Source organism: Schistocerca cancellata, chromosome 11 (genome assembly GCF_023864275.1).
Source record: "Schistocerca cancellata isolate TAMUIC-IGC-003103 chromosome 11, iqSchCanc2.1, whole genome shotgun sequence".
NCBI lineage: Eukaryota > Metazoa > Arthropoda > Insecta > Orthoptera > Acrididae > Schistocerca > Schistocerca cancellata.
In genome coordinates this window covers 87325921-87350049 of record NC_064636.1, presented here as the reverse complement: position 1 = coordinate 87350049, position 24129 = coordinate 87325921, and the positions used below count along the sequence as shown (strand labels likewise).

The window sequence follows — 24129 nt, the reverse complement described above, 5'->3', positions numbered from 1 at the left end:
AAAGAAAGAGCCAAATTCGTAAGTGCATGTTGCAATTACAGTGTCAGCATATATGCAGATCGGTAATGCATCACTTCAGATAAAGAAAAAAAATTATGATTTTTTTCCGTTTATACGAAGTAATGCTTTAATAGTTCAGTTGTAATTTCTGTTGTCAGTAAAGATACCCCTAAGCATCCAATATAAAATACTTATGAGGGCGCAGAACGAAAAACATTTTCATCCGTGTTTTGACACTTCCTTTTTTGTCAAATTCAGATATGGCGGACACTCAATGATATGATCTCTTGACCGGCACGCGCTAGAGCCATCTATCGGTAAGCCCGGTAGTTGAGCATCCCTCATTTCGCTAGCTTTAGACGCCTGTAGACAGAACAGTGTTTTGTGTTTCAACTAGAATTAACTGTTCTGTATAAAAAGAAGAAGAAAAACAGTTGCAATATTGTATTTAGCAGGAATACGTGAATTAATGCTTCTAGGTAAGAAATAAGCTACTGAAATTTATAACCATATATGTTGGAAATACGAATCTTTATTTTGAAACAGCATAATGCAGAATTTATTATTGTAGTTTGTTTGATCTTGAGAAGCAGTAAATGCCTCCGTGTTACGTTAACTATACTAATACAGTGTTTATTAGTATATTGTTTTTTACTGGGCATACTTCAAAGAAATTTTATTCCGTGCCTGAAAAATAGTGGTTGCGTCACCATTGGCCGACTTCTGTATTATACTGAGAGGGCGTGTGATTGTCAAATGTTTCAGGTTGTGTTTGTCCCGAGAGAGAAAGTCAAAGTTAGTGTTCAATACTTCGTTATTGACCAGAAGAAATGGACAGTGAATGTCGCACATTTACTACCTATATTAGTATCGTTATGGTGGCTTGCTTAGCCCATGGGCTGTGATGTCTGTGAACGAGGAACAATAAGTGTGTTTGCTGTGATCTGATGTAGAGCTCACTCAGTCTGTAGCATGAGCCATTGGTTCGTGTTGCTAAGTTCCTCAGATTAAAGCCTCCCACGGCTATTACATAATTTCGTGAATTGTTACATTTGGATGAAAGGGAAATGCCGAATCCTGTTATATTTGCTATGGCCATTTAGTGTGCTCGAGCATTCGCCTATTCATACCGCTCTACAGATCGCTAAATCGTGTATTGACGGAAGAACATAGTAATAGGGTGTTTCAGTGTACTTTCGTAAAAACGTTTAGCAACAGGGTTTTGGAGATGTGTAACAAACGAAATAGGTTCAGTGAGATCTGCTAGTACGTGTATTTTTTCACTAAGTGCGTTATTCGATATGAGAGAATAGAAGATTCGTCAGAGGAAATGTAAGTCATGAGGGAACATGTGTTACATGTTTGTGTTGATCAAAAGATCAATTGTTTCTCAGTACAGTATGTGAACAGCAGTATGTGTGGTTTTTTTCCCTGTAGTGAGTTCATAAGGGTTGCAAACTGCAGTAGTAGGTATAAATCCACGAAAATGCGGCTGAAGAAAGTTTCAAACAAACCGTGCGTTAAAAATGCATGTTACATGTTATAATGAAAATGTGGTTCACAGTACGAATTCCGGTCTGTCCTTACCATTATTAGTAAGAATACGGTTATAAACCTCATGGGTTACAGTACAGGCCCAAGATAAATTCAGTTGAATATTTATCTAGCAAGATTTGAAGAGCCATCTTATCTTTTTCTCCTTCATAAGTAGCATTGTAGTAAATGGTTTTATTTGGGTTTGGTGAATTAACTTCAGTCTCTCAGTTGTTTTGATTGGTCATAATTCCTGTTACTTCGTTTTGTGATGATATAACCAGAAAGTTGTGAATCAGTTTTTCCATTGGACATTTTGTGTCCTACCAATTGTTATTTCCTGTGTAGTTGTCCATTTCCTGTGGCCAGTAGAGCGTTGTAAATTTAATATGAGTGTTCTTATGAGAGCCCTCGTTTTTCAGATATACAAAACTGTAGTCCTGGCCAATTTGAGGACCATTTCAGTCAAAAAAGAAAAATCAGATGAGATCTGTGCTAAGCCAGCCACCATGGTAAGTGACTTCCTTGTGTATATTGCTGCTGTTCATTAATTTTTGTGTGCAGGATGGTGTGGTAATAAGCATAATTCATGTTATGTTGCTGGAAGCATGAGAAATTCAGTATAATAATAATAAAACAGTTATCTGTTGATTTAATTTTGTGAAATGAATAAATTATACAATAATCCTGAATCAACGATGTTGCACACATGGCTCGTTTCACTACAGTCAAATTTCTATCATGTAGTGTAAAAAAAAAAAAAAAATAAAAAAAGAATAATTTAACCATCTGATGATATAATGTACCCCAATGTTGTCATGGAACAAAAATTGTGTAAAGACTAAAAGAAGGATAAGGGAACATAAATTCCATAAAATGTTTCTTTTGGGGGAGCAATTTTTATGGACTTCATGTCCCCCGTTTGCTCTTTTTGAACTTCTGTTCTTCGACAACATTGGGGTGATCTCAGATAGTTAAGTGATTTTACTTTTTACACCAGATGATGGAATTTTAACTTTTCCGAAATCATTGTGTGAGCAATAAAGTGGCTGCCCCATAAGAACATCTTAGTGTTGATGTTAAATGTAGGACTTCATAACACTACATTAAAGTACAGTTGGTTTTGAACTTCACATTGAATGGAGAGGAGAGTTTAATAAATGTCCATAAACTAATAATGTGCCACTCAATGGAATTCATGGTATGTTAGCATAGAAAGGGTTTACTCTGATTTGGTATGCTTCTTTTAAATGTCAACTCTTAATGTGCAGCAGAAGAATGGTCACCTTATGGTGAATATCACCAATGTAAAGAGATTTATAAATTGAACCAGTGCAGGTAGCGCATTATTACGTTACATGGAAAATGTGATTTACTTGTTGTTGTTGTTGTTAGTTGTACCCTTCTAATCGAAAATAATTAATTTGGAATTGAGTTTGAAAAGATAACTGGTCTGAGAAGTTAGTTTCATGGCAATCTACATCATAAGCAGTCTTTGAATACGTAAATAAGGCTTCGGCAGAAGCAACAGCTGTAAAGTTCAGTTTCTGATAAATATCATTAGGAGTTAATTGTTATGCAGTCCAATAGGTGCAAAATGGTCTGTGTTGTCAGCAAAGGTGACAGTCATGAGATCACACATTTATTATTGTAACTACCAATGAAAATCAATAGCAAAATGTGCAATCAAAGCTAACAGTTTTTAATGTGATTCTATAAAAGACTGACAGTTTGCAAAAAGTAATAACTAGGTATTAATGGGATTCCTTGATTTTCACATTGCGTTTTGGGTGTAACCCATTGCCAGATGACCTACTAAATTAACAACACATTTTTATACTGCAAATGTCAAAGTGTATACAGATGTATTAATACGGGTATAAAGGTGTGAAAACCAAAATTCATATTTATTTCACATAAATACATACTGCAATATGTTATAATTACAGTGCTATGACAATGCATACATCAGTAACCTCACTTATGCTAGATGGCATATGAGTGGTGGATCTGCCGTCTGCCAATATGGGATAGTAAGCCTTTACTTCATACCAAGATTTGTTTCACAATAAGACCAGAAAATTTTACACATTTAAGTTAGGATATATTTCTTGCCAACATAAACGCAGAATAAAATATATTTAGGACATAAAAAGATTTAATTACAATGAAATGAATACCCATACGTGTTGATATATGTCAACAGGGACGCCGTTCGGCCATTGACCATCTTCTTCCATACGGGTGAACAAACAGTGCCCGAACTCTTAGGGGAATCGGCAGTAACGCCACAATTAATGAGTATAATGGGCAGGGGCACTATGGATAGAGTGCGGGACAATAAGTTGAGAATGTGGGTCTCGCGGGAGACGTGCCAGAGATCAGTCACTGCAGTCGCACTATCCTCTGTGTCTTCGGTGGCTCAGATGTAGAGCGTCTACCATGTAAGCAGGAGATCCTTGGTTCGATTACCGGTTGGGGCACACATTTTCATCTGTCCTCGTTGACGTATGCCAATGCCTGTATGCAGCTAAGGGTATTTATTTCATTGTAATTTCATTCTAACGAGCTGCATGGTCACAAATGGTATCTGTTCTTTCGGACATGTCCGGAAGAACAGATACCGTCTTCATATACACAAAAAGATTCAACTTTGGCATAAAAAATAGTTATTTTTTAACTTGTTTTGACTCTGTATGCATCACAAAATGGAAGATCATACATCTGTAACTGTGGAAAATACAGAGGACTAATTAAGCTAGTAGCATAATAAAAAATGCTGTAAACCATAGTCTGTTACCATTCACTTTTTCATTGATCAGTTAGCACTGGGTTAGTACAGCAACGAGAATAAAATGATCATTCTTCAGTACTTACTACCTCAAAACATTTCAGTGTAGAGGCAGCCTGTTCCTAGTTTGTGCAGCTGGACCCTTAATTTCTTCATGATTTCTTTCACATCTCCCACTACTACAAATCTGCTATCTAATGTTTTGTGAGGTACACATAGTGAAATGAAACAACCTCCAACCACTATGTATACCAGTTCTGTAACTGGCAAAACATATACTGTCAAAGGCAGAGCCACCTGTGAAATGACACTTCATATACTAGCTGTTACATGCACACTATTTGGCTTTTTATATCGGCATAACTACCACCAGGTTATCAGGATGAATGGGGCATAGACAGAGGGTGTATACTGGCAAACACAATATCCTGTTGCACAGCATGCATTAAAACATGACAGTCATGACCTTGGTACCTGTTTCACCACACATACCATCTGGATTCTTCCCCCAGACACCAGTCTCTCTGACATCCACTGGTGGGAACTAGCACTACAACATGTCCTTAGTTCTTCCACCCACCTGGCCTTTATTTAGCTTAATTTCTTCCATCTCAGCATTTGTTCACAGTAGCTATTCCTTTCTTCAACATTTTAGTTTCCTATATCTTTCATTTTCTGACGTGTATATTTTTTTCAACCCACCTCTGTCACACACAGTGCCCTTGTTAACTTGTGTATGATGTTTTAGCAGTAATCTGTCTTCCATACTGCCCTATTTTCCACTTCTTAGCTCTCAGGTTTTCAAACCTTGTCCAGTGCATTTCCCAACAATCAGTCTTACCTTCTCATCCCATCTGGTAATTTGCCCCTGATATGGGGTTCCAGGTGACTCCTCTGAACTCTACCCCTTTTCCTAAACCTCTCTAGTCCTTTTCCTTCATACCAAGTGAGGTGGCGCAGTGGACTTGCATTCGGGAGGAAGACGGTTCAAACCTGCATCCGGCCATCCTGATTTAGGTTTTCCTTGATTTCCCTAAATCGCTTCAGGCAAATTCTGGGATAGTCCCTTTGAAAGGGCATGGCTGACTTCCTTCCCCATCCTTCCGTAATCCGATGGGACTGATGACCTCGCTGTTTGGCATCCTCCCCCAAATCGACCAACTCGCCAATCCTTTTCCTTTGTTCCCCTTCCTTCCCCTTAATTTCTTCTGCCAGGAGGAGGATCCAGTGGCTCTGAAAGCTTGCATACATAATACCTTCTATATCTGTGTTCGCCTCCCGCTGCTTGGTGAGTAGATTTTGTATCTATCCAGTTACACTGCAAGTTACTTTGTAACTACAATTTTATGCTAAGGTTAAGTATTTTTACTTTACACTTTATTGCTTACTACTTGCCTTCAGTATGTTTAATTTCCCTGTATGTTTGCATGAAATATACACTACTTTAAATGTGTAAAAATTTCTGTTATTGCAAAATAAATCATGGTAAACAGTAATGATTTACTTCCCTGTATTGGCAGTTTGCAGCACTGTCACTCGCAATCCATCTAGTACAAGGAAGGTTACTTATATTGTGTTCCCCATTATATTCATTTGTCTGCTAGCTGTCTGTATGTTACCTCAGCATTGCTTATTTGAATGCAGTAACTTCATGGTCTTAGAAGCTGGAAGGACTTATCACAGTATTGTAATGTTAGTTTTCAAAACTTTTGTGTCCGTGTTAATGCATTCCTATACATTTTCGCATTGTGTTGTTAATTTAGCAAGCCATCTGATGCTGGGCTATACCTGAAATGCATTATGAAATATTTTTAGAAATATATTATAAACCATCGATTATTGACAAGTTTGTTCATAACCAACTTCTAAATTCACTTCACATTGTTGTAAATAATATTACAGAAAATTGAAGCCCTTCTTCGTGTGAATTGTGAAGCATCATTTGCATATGACTTGAAATTTGACAAAATGCAGCCATTTGGAGTGTGATCAGCTATTGGCTGGCAAACTTAACTCATGGGCCCAAGAATGAAACTGTTACAAAGATGTTATTCCTGTACTTGAATTTTAATAAATGTAAATGTGCTTCATTATGATTTTAAAAAGTGAGGTATCAGTTTGGGATTACTTTTGCGAGTAATTTCACAAATGTAATCCACACTCAGCTCTGTGGAAAAAATTAGGAAAGTGCGTAAATATAACAAATATTGATAGGGTGGTTAAAGCATAATGATAATTGTTGTGACAGACTGATCTGTGCCATAGTACAAGGTATATATTAGGTTGTAAGGTGACTCCTTGGTGGTAAGTTGGCAAAGGCAATGAAAATTAATTAATTCTTTGTTGTTACATACTGATCTACAGCATAGCCGAATGTATAGATTACTTTGAGAAGTGACAGTTTGATTGTGAGTTGGCAAATCCAACAGATGGTATGTCATGCGAATATTATAGTTTATTATTATTTTGGCATTTATTTTATGCCATTTTAGTTTTTGGCATGAGATTCTTACTCACCATTTTCATATTGTTATGAGTTAATCCAGATTACCAGGTTCAACATTTGCTTGAAAATACCATTTAAAATAAAGATTATAACACCGATAGCTTAAAATGAGTCTTTTTAAATTAATTGAAAATTTTAAAGTTCTAAAATCAAAGGTAAGGAGTTCCGTTGAACACTGCTTAACCTTGGAGTTGAACCTCAGAAAATGTAGAGACCATGAGATATCTTCCTTCACTTCATGCACTACTTCAATTACAGGTCTGGATATTTTCATTAAAAGCTGCTGAAATATATTGAAAGTTATTTCTCAGTTTGTGTAGTAAACAGATGCATTTGAGCATTCTCATTGCTGTTCTGACATGGTTCCCATGACCTTTGACAGTTTCCATTTACAAACTATAATACTGAATGCATAATTGGCAGTTCCCATTCTTGAAAAATTATAATTATTGTTGTTGTTGTATTATACAAGATTAATGAATACAAATTTCACTTAACAGCAGCATATTGTTGTGTTCCTGTTACCTCATGCCAAGACACTGAGGGGCAGCCACTGTGCATACACTGCAGTGCTACATCGTGGTCTCTAGCATTTCCATCAACCTTTGTTATCTCCATTCAAAAATTATGTTGGCGCACCAATGATGTGTAATCTCAACGTAAGTCCATACCAGTTTACTAATTTTCCTTCAGACCTGTCTGTCAGTGTTTCATTTCTCCCAGTTGTAGCTCTTAATTCATAATTAGTTTCCTTCTGGCTTGTTGTAATTCTGATACTGTTGTCTAAATAATGCATTTCCATGGCTATGTCCTCATTTGAGGTCAGCTTGTAAAACCCATAGCATAGGACAGAGTCAAAAATTAAGTCACACAACCTTTCCCTATTGTTGTTATAAAAGGTTCTTGTTACACCAAAAATAAATCCATACACCCTATTACTTTTGTGTTTTGTTGTATTGTGTGTTCTCTACTGCCTGATCCACTTTTGTTGTTATGTGCCCTGTAGATGCTTAAATTGTTGGACTTGTCTCACAGCTACTCTGTAATTGGCATGTAATTCAAATCTAGTGCCACTGTTCACTACCAGATATTCAGTTTTTGTTAGAATCCTCTGGAGTTCCCATTTCTGATATATACCTAAAATGGATAGATTTGGAAGATGAAATGCATCTTTAGCTACGTAGCCTGGATGCCAGAAAAACTTAATGAAAAAACCTCTACATCACATTCCTCCACAGCTGTCCACTTTTTGGTGATTTAAATAGGTTTTCATAACACTTGCTTTATTTTAATTTGTACATTTATATCTCTGCATATTTCAGTAGTAGTGTGTAGAAGATGGAACTACATCTATATCTTTGAGAACCTCTGACAGTTTTGTTCTAGGAACTGTGTCATAAGCTTTGACTGAAATTACAAAGCCCATGTATAACTCTTTTTTTCCTATTGCTATGGAGTTCTCCATTAGCTGTTGTAAAATAAAGAGGCTTCTCTACAGGATATGTTCTGCCTAAACCTACTTTGGTCTTCCCAGTATGGTGGGCAACACTGTCTTACTCTCTTCTCCATAGTTTCGCAAAATATATGGCTCATTGTAAAGTTCACATTAATGCCTCTTAGGAGGTAGTGTCTCTTCCATTCCTTTCCTTGAAAATAGAAACCGTCTGTGATGGTGCTTCAGTCCGTTGATAACACCATCTCATAAAATGCATTTTCCTTTTTATTATTTGATGTCCTTCAGCTTTCAGTAGTACTTCCACAGTAATATTTTCAGAACCAGAAGAGAGAATAATCATGTATTCAGGGTGTATATGACCCGGGAAATCCAGGAAAAACCTGGGAATTTTTTCACCCGGGAGAAAACCGGAGAAAACCCGGGAATTTTTTGTAATTCTGGGAATTTTTCATTGTTTTAGCTTTCAGTTAAATTTTTGCAATTTTGACTGGTAAGAATCGATTCTCTAGCAAAGAATGTTTCTGTATCCTGCTACTGGAGAATGATATTGCAGCAATAAAATATAAAAGAGAGAGAAAAAATGAAACTTTAGCGGCAAAGGAAATGCACAATTTACAACAATAAAACACCGTGCACGCACAAGTGTCTGCAAATAGCAAAAATATGTCAAAGGGCATAGGGCGAAGACTATGTAATTCTTTGTAACAATAAACTGCTTGCTGTGGGCCTGATGTCACAACTGTTAACATTAGGCTCGTTTGAGCATTTGCCAGGGGACTGATGCGCATGCGTAGTTGACTTGCGTATGAGCAGTTCCTTCTCCCGCTTTCCGCTACTTCAATTGTCGCTGTTAGCTGTATGGGCAGTAGCAGCAAACAGCCAGATGCAAACGAGAAAAATTTTTCCCGCGCGCCCTAGCTGCCAGATTCGTGCATGCGCAGAGTTGTCTGAGTTGTAGTGTGGAGAGGGTTAGTCTCCATGTGACCCATATTTGCGTTAAATGACATTTAGTGATTTCGCTGCTTCTCTTGGTTTACAGCTCCCACGTCATATGAAAACAAAACTGATTTCTGTGGCTGGGAGCTATCAAGTGAATTAAAATACATTCGCATGATTACGGAGGGCGAAATATTTTATTAGTTTGTTTCCTGATTTAATTTTATTTCCAAGTTATTAGCAGTCAAAGATTAATTGCCTTGCAGAACAGTGAATTTATTTTTGCAATTTTGCTCAAGAAATTAAGCTTCATTAATCTTTCTGCTGAGGCAACCATTTTATTTGAAACAAAGTGTTTCATTCCTCAGTATTGGCTAGTTCCAACTGTTCACTGAATTTCAAGAGCATGTTACCTTCTGCCATATATGGCATTATGCCATAATAAAAAACCAAAAATGAGATCGTAGAGTATCAGATGAGACCTACTTTTTTGTGAATCTGGAAAAAACCAATGAGCACTTCAAGCCGAATTATGCATTTTAGTATAGTTTACGAAATTACGATGCCCTTGGGAGTATCCTGTGATGCCCTGTTTCTTTTATGGTGTAATGTAAGCTCTCTTAGCACTTTCTACATATGAACACGCAGGCTCCCTACACCACTGCAGCTGTGCACGCGCAATAATGCTTGTTTTCTGGTGCTCACTGGCAGCTGGTAAATCGAACCTATTTCTAACAGTCTCCAGATAGTATTGCGAACGGTGGTTCGAAATGTGTTACTTTCAAAGTAAATTTCTTTTTATGCAAGATGAATTATGTTACGTGTGAGAAAGTGGCATGAATTTCTAAATCACAGAGCGCTTAAAACTGAAGACTTTGAGGACCAGCCACTTACAAGAATTTCAAGCCCAGACATTTATGTCATAATATTAAATTTACTGGCACGTTTGTGTGATGTATGTTAAAGTATAACACACGCAAAAAAGATCAATATCACATGTGAAAGCTTAGCTTCTGTTGTAGCTATACTATGTATATTAATACAAACCTCTAACTTTTCCCCTTTCTGTGTTTGCGCTATGTAACCAGTGATCTTGCTATTGGCTGACTGTAACATTTGTCCTATGCTCTGAATATCTGCTGTCATCAGCTGCCAAGATCATGTGGCACGAGATATGATTGGCATACAGAAGGTCATCGCAACCTCGGTTTCAACGCTCCGGAAACTAACGTGCTGTGGTTGGTGCAATTTGAATTTATACTTTTGTAATACAAAAATATGCAGTGTATATGTTGCTGCAAATCAAAGGTCCTTCCAAAACTTCTTTTTACGTTAACCATTCAAAGTATTGATAAGTTTCATAGTTCCTCTGGAAAATCTATGGAAAACCTACTGTCACTTAGCACGGAAAAAGTGTATTTTCACCTGGGAAAAAGCATATTTTTTTAAACTGGATATCTGGGAAAAACCCGGGCATTTTTTCCTTGTCCCCGTATACACCCAGTGTATTTTTTCGTCGAGAAAATTGTTGCCTTCAAAAGAATTCCATTAGGTAGTCTTTAAGCAAATATGTATCCCTTCTGTCCCTTACACACTAGACCCAAAAATTTCCTCTGTCACTTTGTATCTCATTGTTACCATTCTGAATTAAAATAACCCATGATTACTGTCTGCGTTGGCTTGCAAAAAAATAGGAAGTTTGTTTTTACAATTTTAATACCTTCTTCTACTGTCATTCAAACATTTCATCATGTACTTTCCATCTCTGTTGCCATTCCATTTGGAAACTTCTTGTGTGTTCAGTTTTTAATTTAGTTTTGCTTAATACTTGACAGTCTTTCTTTTAAATGAGTCTCAAAACTTGGTCTACTACATTAAGGTTTTAGTGTGCTTCTTCAGTTGTTGTACAGTGGAATGAGATATAGTCTAGCTGCCAAGTATGTAGAAAGTAAAGCTTTTTGGTGTGTGCCCAGTACAAAAGAACATTAAACAACATAAAATTACATTTTATGCTTCCTTGTATAATCATTATGTTCATTTACATACATTACACCATAGTAGCCTGTCACAGTTTTCATTAAAAATGTTTGAAATGTCTTTCATGCTCCTGCTCCAGATTTTCTGCTGGCAAATGAATTGTTTGTGTATTAATATTGTCACACAGTTTAACTTCATGGTGTATTAAATGTTAATAACAACCACCACAGCCATGTTTAAAGTACATTTGGTGTTCTGAACTAATTTTCATAAACTGGCAGAAATTTACTGATGTAACTTGAAAATGTGTATTCACCATGTAGTCTAGTCAGAGAAGGAAAATGAGGGGAACAAAATTTAGTCACAAATTTTTGCACATTGCTAGGAACGAGTGTCCTGAAAGCTATACTAAAAATCATGTTCAGTGATGGGTGTGCATTGGAGTAGAGGGGAGGGGTTGTTTAAAGATTACTTTTTTTATAATTTATGGGATAACTTGAACAGTGCAGCTTGCAGCAATAATGTTTACCAGTACAAATTTAAAATTTGCTACCAAAAAAGTTTTGTTTTCTCCAGGACTAATAGTTTGTGTTGCAGGGGTTAGAAAAATTGCAAGATTATGAAAATGATTGTTTTAAAGATGTAAAAATTCATGTTTGCCTAGAAATTAAATGGGTTACAAACAAATATTAAATGTGTGTACCACATCTAAGAACAGTAGTTACATTTATGGATAATTTGTGTTCCATGTGTGTTACTGTGTGGCGGTGGGAAGAATGTGTGGTAGAAGTGCAAGGGAAGCAAGGTTGCTGCTTTGTGTTCATGCACTTTCCTTCTTCATCAGTATGTAAGCTGAAAGTTGAGCAAGTGATTACCCACTTTAACCCGTTACATCCCCCCAGGGGGTCCACAACTCTTTTGTGGATACGTGCGTAACGAGCACGGGACCCCGAGCTAATGTGGCCTTCCTTCCTTTCCAGGCTGCATACCTTCCCTTTCCGCATCCTTCCCCATCCCTATCTTCGCCCCTCCTCCCCTCACCTCTGGCTCTTTCCTTCCCTTTCTCCCCATCTGGGAGTATGGTTTGTGCCTACGTCCGGAGACGGACGCTCGTAAATGTACTGCATTCTTCGCCTTCCTTGCTTTTATGTCTTCTTCCTTCCTTTGTCCTTCTCTTTTCCCTTTTCTCCGCTGCGGCGTTTGAGACCTCTCTTCTTTCCTTTCCCTTTCTCTTTCTTCCTCCCTGTGCTTGTCTGAAGGCCGACACACGCCCTTTGTGCGTAGCCGGTGACGGGGTAACGCGTAATTCCCCGCCCCGGGTAGACAGGTAGGACACGTACGTACCCCCTGGTAACGGCCAGGCCCAGGGAGGGGTGATTACCCGAGCTGATACCTTCCGAAAGTGCCGATTGGTCCCTCCGTCCGTTTGTCGGGAGGTGTGACCTGAGGTGTGAACAATCACCTAAGGCGGGAGTGCCCTCAGAGAGGGCCCCCACAAGGGAGGAGCGCGCCATCGGAGTCGCCGGTAATCATGGGGGATTCTTCCGCAATGGTTTCCTCACCTTCCACTATGTCTGCTCACAAACGTAAGTTCACTGAGTCTCAGCCACAGACGGTTCTTCCATCCTTGCCACAGTTCCTTGTTGTTTCTCAGTCTGACGACGGTCACAACTTCTCCACGGTCAACCCTTTCATTATTCAGAAAGGTGTCGACGCAATTGCAGGTCCTGTAAAGTCTTGTTCCAGATTACGGAATGGCACCCTGTTGTTAGAAACACACAGTGCCCTCCAGGCACAAAAATTGCTGCGTACTTCTCTGCTCCACACCTTCCCTGTCCGGGTGGAACCGCACCGTACCTTAAATTCCTCGTGTGGAGTCGTTTATACACGCTCCCTCGATGGATTGTCTGACGAAGAAATTCAGCACTATCTGTCTGACCAGGGCATAACGGCAATTCATAGAGTTATGAAACGGGTTGACACGAACATCATTCCAACCTGCACTGTCTTCTTGACATTTGACAAAGTTCAACTCCCATCGAAAATCAAAGCAGGCTATGAGATAATTTCCGTTCGCCCTTACGTCCCAAACCCTACGCGTTGCTATCGATGTCAGCGGTTCAATCACACCAGCCAGTCCTGTTCCAATCCGGCCAAATGTGTTACGTGTGGCAAGGATGCCCATGAGGGTGCTTGTCCACCTCCATCCCCTCGCTGAATCAACTGTATGGGTGACCACCCTGCTTCCTCTCGAGATTGCCCCGTTTTTAAGGACGAATAGCTCATCCAGGAAATAAGAGTGAAGGAAAAGGTGTCGACCTTTGCTGCTCGAAAATTATTCGCCAGTCGACAGCCCACCGTGCCCCAGACAGGAAAATACAGCACTGTCGTTGCTTCTCCTCGGCCAACAAAGGAGGCGGCCACGCAGACTTGCGACCTCACCTTTAGTACCACGGTCGTCAGATCGGCCAGCGCAAAGATCGCCCGTTCAACCTCACCACTTTCGCCTGCCCACTCTATGGCTCACCCTTCGTTGGGTTCTGCTAAATCTCGAGCCCAAAAGTCAGACACCAAGTCTTCGAAAAAAGAGCATACTCGTGAAGAGTTTTTACGTACCGCACCTTCACAACCATCGGTTCCTCCTTCATCTAAACATCATACTTCCAAGAAGGCTACAAAGAAACCCAGTTCCTCTCCTTCTCCGCCAAGGCGTGTCCCATCTACAGCACCACCTGGCGGAAATCGCCCTCGGCCGTCTTCTGTGTCGCCGAGGCGCACTGCTGGTGGCCAGTCAACCGGCCGATCGCTGGTGGCAGGAGCTGCTCCTGACCAACCTATGGATCAGGATCTTCTGCCTTCGGCTGAATGCAATTCCACGCTGTCGGTCGCAAGCTCTGAGCAGTCGTTGAGTTGACAGCAAACTTGGTCACATTCCTCCATTTTCTGTTCTCCCTATGTCCACTATCCACTGGAATATCCGCGGCATTCAAGCCAATCGGGATGAATTGTCGGTCCTCTTACGATCCTACTCGCCGGACATCTTCTGTCTTCAGGAAACAAAGCTGCGTCCCCATGACCGCTTTGTTCTCCCTCATTTTCAGTCCGTCCGATATGACCTCCCCTCTGTTGAAGGCACTCCAGCCCATGGAGGACTCACGATTCTTCTCCATGATACTCTCCATTATCACCCAATCCCCTTAAACAGTTCCTTCCAAGCTGTCGCCGTCCGTCTTTCCCTTTCTGGATACACGTTCTCTCTTTGTACTGTATACATTCCATCATCCACACCAATGGCTCGAGCTGATCTCCTTCATCTTCTTGGTCAGCTTCCACCCCCCTATTTGCTGGTTGGGGACTTCAATGCCCACCACCCGCTTTGGGGATCTCCACATCCTTGTCCACGTGGCTCTCTATTGCTAGACGTCTTCCACCAAGCGGATCTAGTTTGCCTCAACACTGGGGTCCCCACATTTTTGTCTGCCTCCACGACAAATTTATCTCATTTGGATCTTGCGGTCGGTACTGTTCCGCTAGCTCGGCGCTTCGAATGGTTCGCCCTTGATGATACACACTCGAGTGACCACTTTCCATGTGTCCTTAGACTGCAGCCTCCACTGCCATATGTGCGCTCGCAACGCTGGAAATTTGCCCAAGCCGATTGGACACTTTTTTCGTCTCTAGCGACATTCGATGACCGTCGCTTTCCCAGCGTCGACGATGAGGTCACACATATTACCGACATTCTTACAGCTGCGGAACGTTCAATACCACGCACCTCCGAATTGCCCCGGCGCCCCCCCCAGTTCCTTGGTGGAACGAGGCATGCCGTGACGCAATACGTGAGCGGCGACGTGCTCTTCGCATTTTCCATCACCATCCTACTTTGGCCAACTGTATCCGCTATAAGCAGCTCCGTGCGCGATGCCGTCGCGTCATCCGCGATAGCAAGAAGGCAAGCTGGAAATTCTTTATTAGCTCATTTAACACCTTCACTCCCTCCTCGGAAGTTTGGAGTCGGCTTCGACGGTTCTCAGGCGCGCCTAGTTTCTCCCCGGTCTCTGGGCTCACTGTCGCGCATGATACCTTAGTGGACCCCGTCGCAATTTCTAACTCGTTGGGTCAGCACTTTGCTGAGATTTCGAGCTCTTCAAATTACCTGCCAGCGTTTCTCCCGAAGAAACGTGCAGCGGAAGTGCGACATCTTGCTTTCTCCTCTCAAAATCACGAAAGCTACAATACTGTTTTCTCCATGCGGGAACTCCAACATGCCCTCTCTTCTTCTCGCTCCTCCGCCCCAGGACCGGATGGTATCCATGTCCAAATGTTGCTGCATTTATCAACCCATAGTCTGCGTTACCTCCTTCGCCTTTATAATCTAATTTCGACCGACAGTACCTTTCCCAGATGGTGGCGGGAAGCTGTTGTCGTTCCCGTTCCGAAACCTGGAAAGGACAAACATCTCCCGTCTAGCTATCGCCCCATTTCTCTCACGAGTAGTGTCTGTAAGGTTTTGGAGCGTATGGTGAATTACCGTTTAGCTTGGTGGCTGGAATCCCGCAGTCTTTTAACACCAGCCCAATGCGGATTTCGGAAACATCGTTCTGCAGTTGACCATCTTGTTGCTCTCTCCACTTATATCATGAACAATTTTCTCCGGAAACGCCAAACGGTAGCAATATTTTTCGATCTGGAGAGAGCATACGATACCTGTTGGAGGACAGGCATCCTCCGCACACTGTTCTCTTGGGGCTTTCGAGGCTGGCTGCCCCTTTTTCTTCGCGAATTTATGGCAGAGCGCACTTTTAGGGTGCGGGTGAACACTACTCTCTCCCGTACTTTCTCCCAAGAAAACGGGGTACCCCAGGGATCCGTGCTGAGTGTTGTACTGTTTGCCATCGCCATAAATCCAATTATGGATTGTCTCCTTCCTGATGTCTCGGGCTCCCTCTTTGTGGACAATTTTGCGATCTACTACAGCTCTCAATGGACCAGCCTTCTTGAACGACGTCTTCAAGGATGTCTCGATCGCCTCCTCGTGGAGCATCGAAACCGGCTTCCGTTTCTCACCCGGTAAGACCGTTTGTGTCAATTTTTGGCAACGTAAGGAGTTTCTTCCGCCCTCCTTACATCTAGGTCCTGTCACCCTTCCGTTTTCAGATGTCGCTAAATTCTTGGGTCTTATGTTTGACAGAAAACTGTGCTGGTCCTCCCACGTTTCCTATCTTTCGGCTCGCTGTCTGCGATCGCTTAACACCCTCCGTGTCCTGAATGGTACCTCCTGGGGAGCGGACCGAGTGGTCCTTCTCCGCCTCTATCGCGCCTTAGTGCGCTCGAAATTGGATTATGGAAGCATAGTCTACTCCTCTGCTCGGCCGTCTATTCTTCGGTGTCTCGACTCTATCCACCACTGTGGATTACGTTTAGTGTCTGGAGATTTTTACACTAGCCCTGTGGAAAGCCTTTATGCTGAGACTGCAGAACCTCCGCTGTCCAATCGGCGAGCAGTCCTTCTGAGCCGTTATGCCAGCCATCTGTCTTCCATGCCTGCTAATCCAGCCCATGACCTTTTTTTCGACGCCTCCTTTGATGTAGGGTATGCAGGCCGCTCCTCCTCCCTCCTACCCCCGGGAGTCCGCTTCCGTCAACTGCTCCATTCTCTTTCCTTCCGCTTTCCTAAAACCTTCTTGACAACTTGGGGTACAGCACCGCCTTGGCTCCGTCCCCGGATCTGCCTGCTCCGTGACCTTTGTCAATTTCCCAAGGATGGTACCCCTACACTTGTTTATCGTCAGGCATTTGCTGCTCTATGTGCAGAAATGACGGACGCCACATTTATTTACACCGACGGCTCGAAAACATCGTTAGGTGTAGGGAGTGCCTATATTGTTGGCGACACCCCAAATCGCTTTCGGCTTTCCGACCAGTGTTCGGTTTATACTGCGGAGCTTTACGCTGTTCTCCAGGCTGTCCACTACATCCGCCGCCATCAGCGGATACAGTACGTTATCTGCTCAGATTCTCTCAGCTCTCTCCTCAGTCTCAAAGCTCTTTACCCTGTGCACCCTCTGGTCCACCGGATTCAGGACTGTCTGCGCTTGCTCCACCTGGGGGGCGTCTCAGTGGCGTTCCTCTGGCTCCCGGGACACGCTGGTATCTGTGGGAATGAGGCGGCCGATATAGCGGCCAAGGTTGCAGTCTCTCTTCCTCGGCCAGCTATTCAGTCGCTTCCCTTCACCAATCCACGGAGCGGTTTATGTCGCAAAGTTGCTCATCTATGGCATGCGCATTGGTCAACACTTCCCCGTAATAAATTGCGGGAAGTGAAAGCCCTTCCTTGCGCTTGGACCTCTTCCTCCCGAACGCGTCGTCGGGAGGAGGTAATTTTAGCTAGACTCCGGATAGGGCACTGTCTTTTTAGCCATCGACATCTTTTAAGCGGCGATCCTCCCCCACTCCGTCCCCACTGCTCTCAGCTGTGGACGGTAAGACACCTTTTAATTGAATGCCCCTGTTTTAATCCGTTACGCTCCCGTCTACAGCTATCGCCTGATCTATCGTCGATTTTAGCAGATGACACGCGCTCAGCCGACCGCGTTCTCCAGTTTATTAGTGACAGTGAAATGACGTCAGTCATTTGAAGCTTTTTTTGGGGACAACCACCCCCCTTTCTGTAGTGGATTTTTAAGCATTTTTTCTATTTTTAGTTTCTCCAATTTTATGACTTTGTTCCCATTGCTGCTGGTTTTCAATTTCGGTTTTTTACTGTCTTAAGTCACGGGCTGGGCGCTAATGACCATAGAAGTTTTGCGCCCTAAAACAAAACAAAAAAAAAAACAAAACAAACCCGTTACATCACAAGAAGTAAGTACAGGGGGTTTCACAATTTTATATGGGACTTATGAATCAATTGTGATGCTTCGTACAGACATACTTGGGTGATGTTGATGCTACATGGAAAATTGGATTCATGTTAGTGTTAATATTAATTCAAGTTACACATTTGGACAGAATCGTCACAGCTGAAGCACTCCCAAAATCTGAATAGGTGCAGAGGCTTTCTGTGTCCCCACAACAGAATGAGATCAGCTAAGTGTTACAGAATTTAAGTTATTTTAACATACTGATGTTTTAAGGAACATCTTGTTCTCATTTGTTGAATACATAAGCCGTTCACAGATTGTGAGGCGGAGGTCTTCCTGGTCTCGACTCATAAACCGTGGGGCGAACGTGGCAGCAACACGATGCATCCCAAAATGCTGTGTCAGTGTTACGCGACATGATCCTACCGAAATGTTACATTCTTCTGCAATGTCTGACAGTAAGTCTTGATTGGCACACACAGTTTCGTTGAAGTTCCTGATAGGAGCGTCGTCAGCAGGCTTCGAAGGGCGTCGTGAACGAGGGTCATCTTTAACTTCAGTCCGGCAAGTTTTAAACTGTGTGAACTACTTGTAACATCAAGTATGGCTTAAGCACACATCACTGTGCGTTTTCTGCATCATTTGATGTGTATCTGTAAAGGTTTTCTTGAGTTTCACGCAAAATTTAAACCAGACACGTGGCTTCTCTTAACTCTGCCACCTTGAAATTTGGAAATTATGTGACACAACATGCTACTCAATATAGCACTGAACAGTAACTAGCAGACATACATCAATGAACCTTCTGGCAGTTACGCATTAAACAAACACTGGCAGTTACGCATTAAACACAGTGTGTGCAGAGATGCCAACCACATTTTGCTCCAACACACTATTAGCGTGAAATTACGAATGTTCTGCAGTATTCTGAACAGACCTCCTATTTCGTAATAATATAGTCTGTAGGACACTACTAAAGAATAAGGCAGCATTTCAAGGTGCAGCTTTAAGGCTACCTACTTCCTGTTTGAAAACATCACATGATATCAGCATTCTCAAACGTTGACAGCTATATGAAATGTGTCTGAGAAAATATTAAGTTCTTCCTTATACTTGAAATTATTATATACATTACTGAAAAAGATATATATTTCCATCTTTTAGGGTGGGTGTACCTCAGAATCTTTAAAAGAGCTGGACCTAGTTCGAGATCTTTGTTACTCTGCATTGGTGGAACAACAGATAAACTACTTTATGTGCGGCATGACAGATTCCACTTATATTGCACTCTGTATGTTTCAGAAGTGACTGTAATGGCAGAGATGAAGGCTGAGAGAGGGAGTTTTGTGAGTGACCTGTGCATGCTGCTGAAAGCTTAAAATGGCGCAGACGTGACTCTGGCACCCAGGGGCTCGGAGCAGTCAGCACAGTCACATCTTGGCAGGGAGGAGCCCCGTCTTCGTGGCTATGTTGTGTTTCTTGCATGTCACTTCACAACATAGCCGCGAACACGGGGCTTCTTGCTAGCAATTCACAGATTGAGATGCAAGAAGCATGCAGCAAAGGTAACTGACATAAGAGAAGCTCCCTTACAGCAGTTGTGAAACAGCCCCTAACCATACCGTAGCCTGCATTATAGGCCAGCAACACTGTGGACTGAAGTGTCCAAAATAACAGCAAGTGTGTTACATTGGGATATGGAGTATCTTGCGTAGATTATTTTGCCATCTCTTGACCCTGAATAAAAGAACCAACTTGAGATAATAAAAAAAAAAACTACACATCTTTCATTAATTGCAGCTAAAGGATAATTTGAAACGTAATACACAAAACTAAATATCATAATGTCAATCAGATTCATTTAGGACTACCGCATTTACTCGAATCTAAGCCGCACTTTTTTTCCATTTTTTGTAATCCAAAAAACCGCCTGCAGCTTAGAATTGAGTGCAAAACAAGCGGAAGTTATGAAAAATTTTGGTAGGTGCCGCCACAACTAACTTCTGCCGTCGAATATATGTAGCGCGACACAGGCATGCTTTGTAAGCGCAAAGATAAATACTGGTGCCAAAACCTCTGCGTCAGTAAATAAATTTAAAAATAAACGTGGAAGAAGAGCTTTTTTCTCTGCCCCGAGTTTCGACCACTGCATTTTCATACATTATCCAACGAACTAAATACAAATTCCATATTTTTCATCTTTGAATGTAGCAGAATTTCAGTGTACTATGAAAATCCGTCTGGCGAGACTGTTTGGGATGTTTGTCAATATGGCCAACTTTACATTCTCAATTTTTTCCTACCTCTGAGAAGAGATGGTTGCTAATAGGAACCTGATGAAATGTGAATCACATGCAGTATTCTCTTCAACATAAGAATAATACGTATATAAACATTTTGCCATGTATTCTTTCGTGTTTGGTGCTATCTCATTTAAATGCTGTCTGCCTAATAAACTAAGAAACTTGAGTGAGGCAACAGCAAACGCGGAAGAATATACGTATCATGACATGTTCATATTCGTATTATTCTTATGCCTAATAGTGATACAGTCAGAAATGAAGCACAGCAACTGACTAGATTTTTAAATCTAAGATGACTCTGATTTCTGTGCAGAATGTGATGTACTAAAGAAGCGGCTGCAAAGATTTTCAAATGGAGAAACATTTTCGCCTAACTCTCGTTCAGAACATGTTCTATCATACGCAGTCTATTATTTGGTTCTTGTTGATCATTATCAAAGAAAGCAGCAGTGTAAGTAACAACAAATAGCAGTCTGTGGCCATTGTTTCACTAATGAGACAATTCCTCTCTCTCTCTCTCTCTCTCTCTCTCTCTCTCTCTCTCTCTCTTTTTTTTTGTGTGTGTGTGTGTGTGTGTGTGTGTGTGTGTGTGTAAGCGGTGTTAGCGCGCACAAAAGCAAGCCATGCCGCGAGCGGCGACAGACCCTAAACACGCACTATCAGAATGCGACGAACAGTACAGTAATGCATTTTCTGCTTAGTGACGTAAGCACCTAGAACAAAGAAAACGGCACTTATCAGATGGAAGCAAAATAAGCAATCAATTCAAACCAGACGAAGCACGTGAAAAAGGAAGGGTACCCGTATAAATACGGACGGAGCGCCTGACACATAGCAATGGCTACCTGGTAAAGCTTAACTGCTAAGCTTACGACTCGAAGCAAACTACTGTAGCTGTATCGTCATACATTCGACCTAAATTGTGTCTCATATTATAATGGACCAACATTGTTTTGATTTGGAGGTGCGGCCTAAAACTTTTCTCTCCCCTTGAATTTCGAGTCTCAAATTTCAGGTGCAGCTTAGATTCGAGTAAATACAGTAATAATTCTTTTTCGTATTTCCCTTTGTGATATCATACACCGAAGAGCCAAAGAAATTGGGACACCTGCTTAATATCTTTTAGGGCCCTCGAGAGCATGTAAATGCGCTGCAGTGTGACATGGCGTGGACTACACTAACATCTGTAGTAGTGCTCGACAGAACTGACACCACAAATGTTCCATGGCTGTCCATAAATCCATAAGAGTGTAAGGGGTGGAGATCTCTTCTGAATAGCACATTGCAAGGCATCCCAGATATGCTCAATAATGTTCATCTCTGAGAAGTTTGATGGCCAGCAGAAGTGTTTAAACTCAGAAGATTGTTCCTGGAGCCACTCCAGCAATTCTGGTCGTGTGGGGTGTCACATTGTACTGCTAAAACTGTTCAAGTCTGTTGGAATGCACAGTAGACACAAATGGATGCAGGTAATCAGACAGGATGCTTGCTTACATGTCACCTGTCAGGATTGTATTTAGACGCACCGGGGGTCCCACATCACTAAAACTGCACATGCCCCACACCATTAGAGAGCCTCCATCAGCTTGAACAGTCCCCTGCTGACATGCAGGGTCCATGGATTCATGAGGTTGTTTCCATACCCATACAAGTCCATCAGCTTGATATGATTTGAAACCAGACTCCTCCAACTGGGCAACTTGTTTCCAGTCATAAAGTCTGATGTCAGTGTTGTTGGGCCCAGGCGAACATGAAGCTTTGTTGAGGGCCCAGCATTGAAATCTGCAACAATTTGTGGAAGGGTTGCACTTCAGTCACCTTGAATGATTTTCTTCAGTTGTCTTTGGTCCCATTCTTGCAGGATGTTATTCCAGCCACAGAGATATCAGAGATTTGATGTTGTACCGAATCCCTGATATTCACAGTATACGCATGAAATGGTCATATGGGAAAATCTCCGATTCATCTCGGTGACGCTGTCCCATCGGTCGTCCCCAGACTATAACACAATGTTCAAACTCAATTAAATCTTGATAACCTGTCATTGTAGCAGCAGTAACAGATCTAACAACTGCACCAGACACTTGTTGCCTTAAATAGGCATTGCTGACTGTAGCGTCGTAATCTACCTGTTTACATATCTCTGTATTTGAATACACATGCCTATTCAAGTTTCTTTGGTGCTTCAGTGTACATCTAGCAACAGCGAAATCCAAAAGCGTCAATGGAGAGCTTACTAAGAGTGTAGTACTCCTGCTCGTTAACAAACAAAATTACTCAGAGGTACTGTAATATGTTAATTCGTCTTAAAGTTTAATTGATGTTGGTCAACTTCACCATGAGCAAAGTAAAGTTGCCCGGTCATTACAAGAGCGAAGCTGTGTGCAGGTGTAGATATACCTGCAGTTGCAGTGAGTGAGAAATGTTTTCTGTGCTGACAACTCATAGGCAAGTATGCCTCATACGGATCAGCTGCTATTGTATAAATTTGAAACAGAAGTAACATGACTTCGGCATTGTGCATTACAGAGGCAGTCCCCTTCAAATGTGATACATGTAGCAAGGAATATGAAATTAAATTGACACTATTCTGATACATTCTGTTTTTTTGTTTTTTTTTTTCTAAATCTTTATTATCTCTATATGCAATATCGTGTTTTTTTTGCAAGCGCCATTTAGAGGATTTATTCCTTGAACACCTTCAGCTAATCTTCCCTCTGATTTTGTTCCTGGGCCACAACAATTATGACCATAGGGATTCATTTCGAATGATAATTTATTAATAAAAGTATTAACTAATACTTTTCCATATTATCCTTTTTCTAAAATGTATGTGACAAGTTACTCAAAAATGTAATCAAATATGGAATTCCTTTTGGATTGTTAATAATAAAAACACTAAATCTATTTTTAACATCTGTGTTATTCCCGCAAATAACTGGTGACCTATCAATTAAATCTCTATCATTCATCCAAACATATTCAGATGGTTTTACTGTATATTTTTTTATGAAATCTTCACCTAGTTTTTCATTTTCTTGTGAAGACTCTGTATTTGATTGTAATCATCTTAAATTTGGGAAGAGGTCATAAACACTTTCTTGTATCAGCTCACTATATTTAATAGCTTTACTTAATTTTATTTTATTTGTATTCCTTTCAGAATATAATGCTCTTCAATGGTACAAAATATCTGCATAATATGATAAATGAACACCGTCAAATTTTTTACCCATATCATGTATGGCAAAGTGTTCTTTACTTAATGTATTCATTAACGATACAGTAGAAGTAAAATAATATTCAATATAACGAGTTTGTTTGCGTCGCCATCCTCCACAGCCAGCACAGAAATGTTTATTTTGTAAATAACAAACGCCTACTCTTGCTGCATTGTATTTTATTTCTCCCAGGTGCATTTCACAGCATGTGACTAGATGGCAGAAAGCGCAGATACCAACTGAAAATGCGAAGAACTGTGACCAATCATTTCTGTACATAAAAAGAGAACTGTTTTATAGTCTACGAATAATGCATATCAAAAGAAAACTATTATTATAGATTCCACTGATGATAAAGTGAAAAAAGGTGAAATGCGTCTGGAAGAAATAAAATGCAGTGCAGCAAGAGGAGTCTTCTTCTTTATGAAGCAGACATTCATGAAGTTTAATAATAATTTGTAATCGTGCCTCATATTCGAAAAAGCATTTAAATATGAGTACAATTACTGTTATTAGTCAGTCACCTGCTCACACAAATACCGCAAC

General features: G+C 41.1%; 1 long non-coding RNA gene across 2 annotated transcripts; it reads left to right on the top strand.

Moving 5' to 3' along the window:
* Positions 1 to 353: 353 nt before the first annotated feature.
* LOC126108635 (uncharacterized) lies at positions 354 to 23601 on the top strand. Of its 2 annotated transcripts, none has more exons than XR_007523573.1 (3): positions 354 to 479; positions 1956 to 2045; positions 19362 to 23601. It is a non-coding gene; the product is annotated as an uncharacterized LOC126108635 (long non-coding RNA). The 2 variants fall into 2 exon arrangements; XR_007523574.1 differs by lacking the exon at positions 354 to 479 and adding an exon at positions 1213 to 1332.
* The last annotated feature ends 528 nt before the right edge of the window (positions 23602 to 24129 follow it).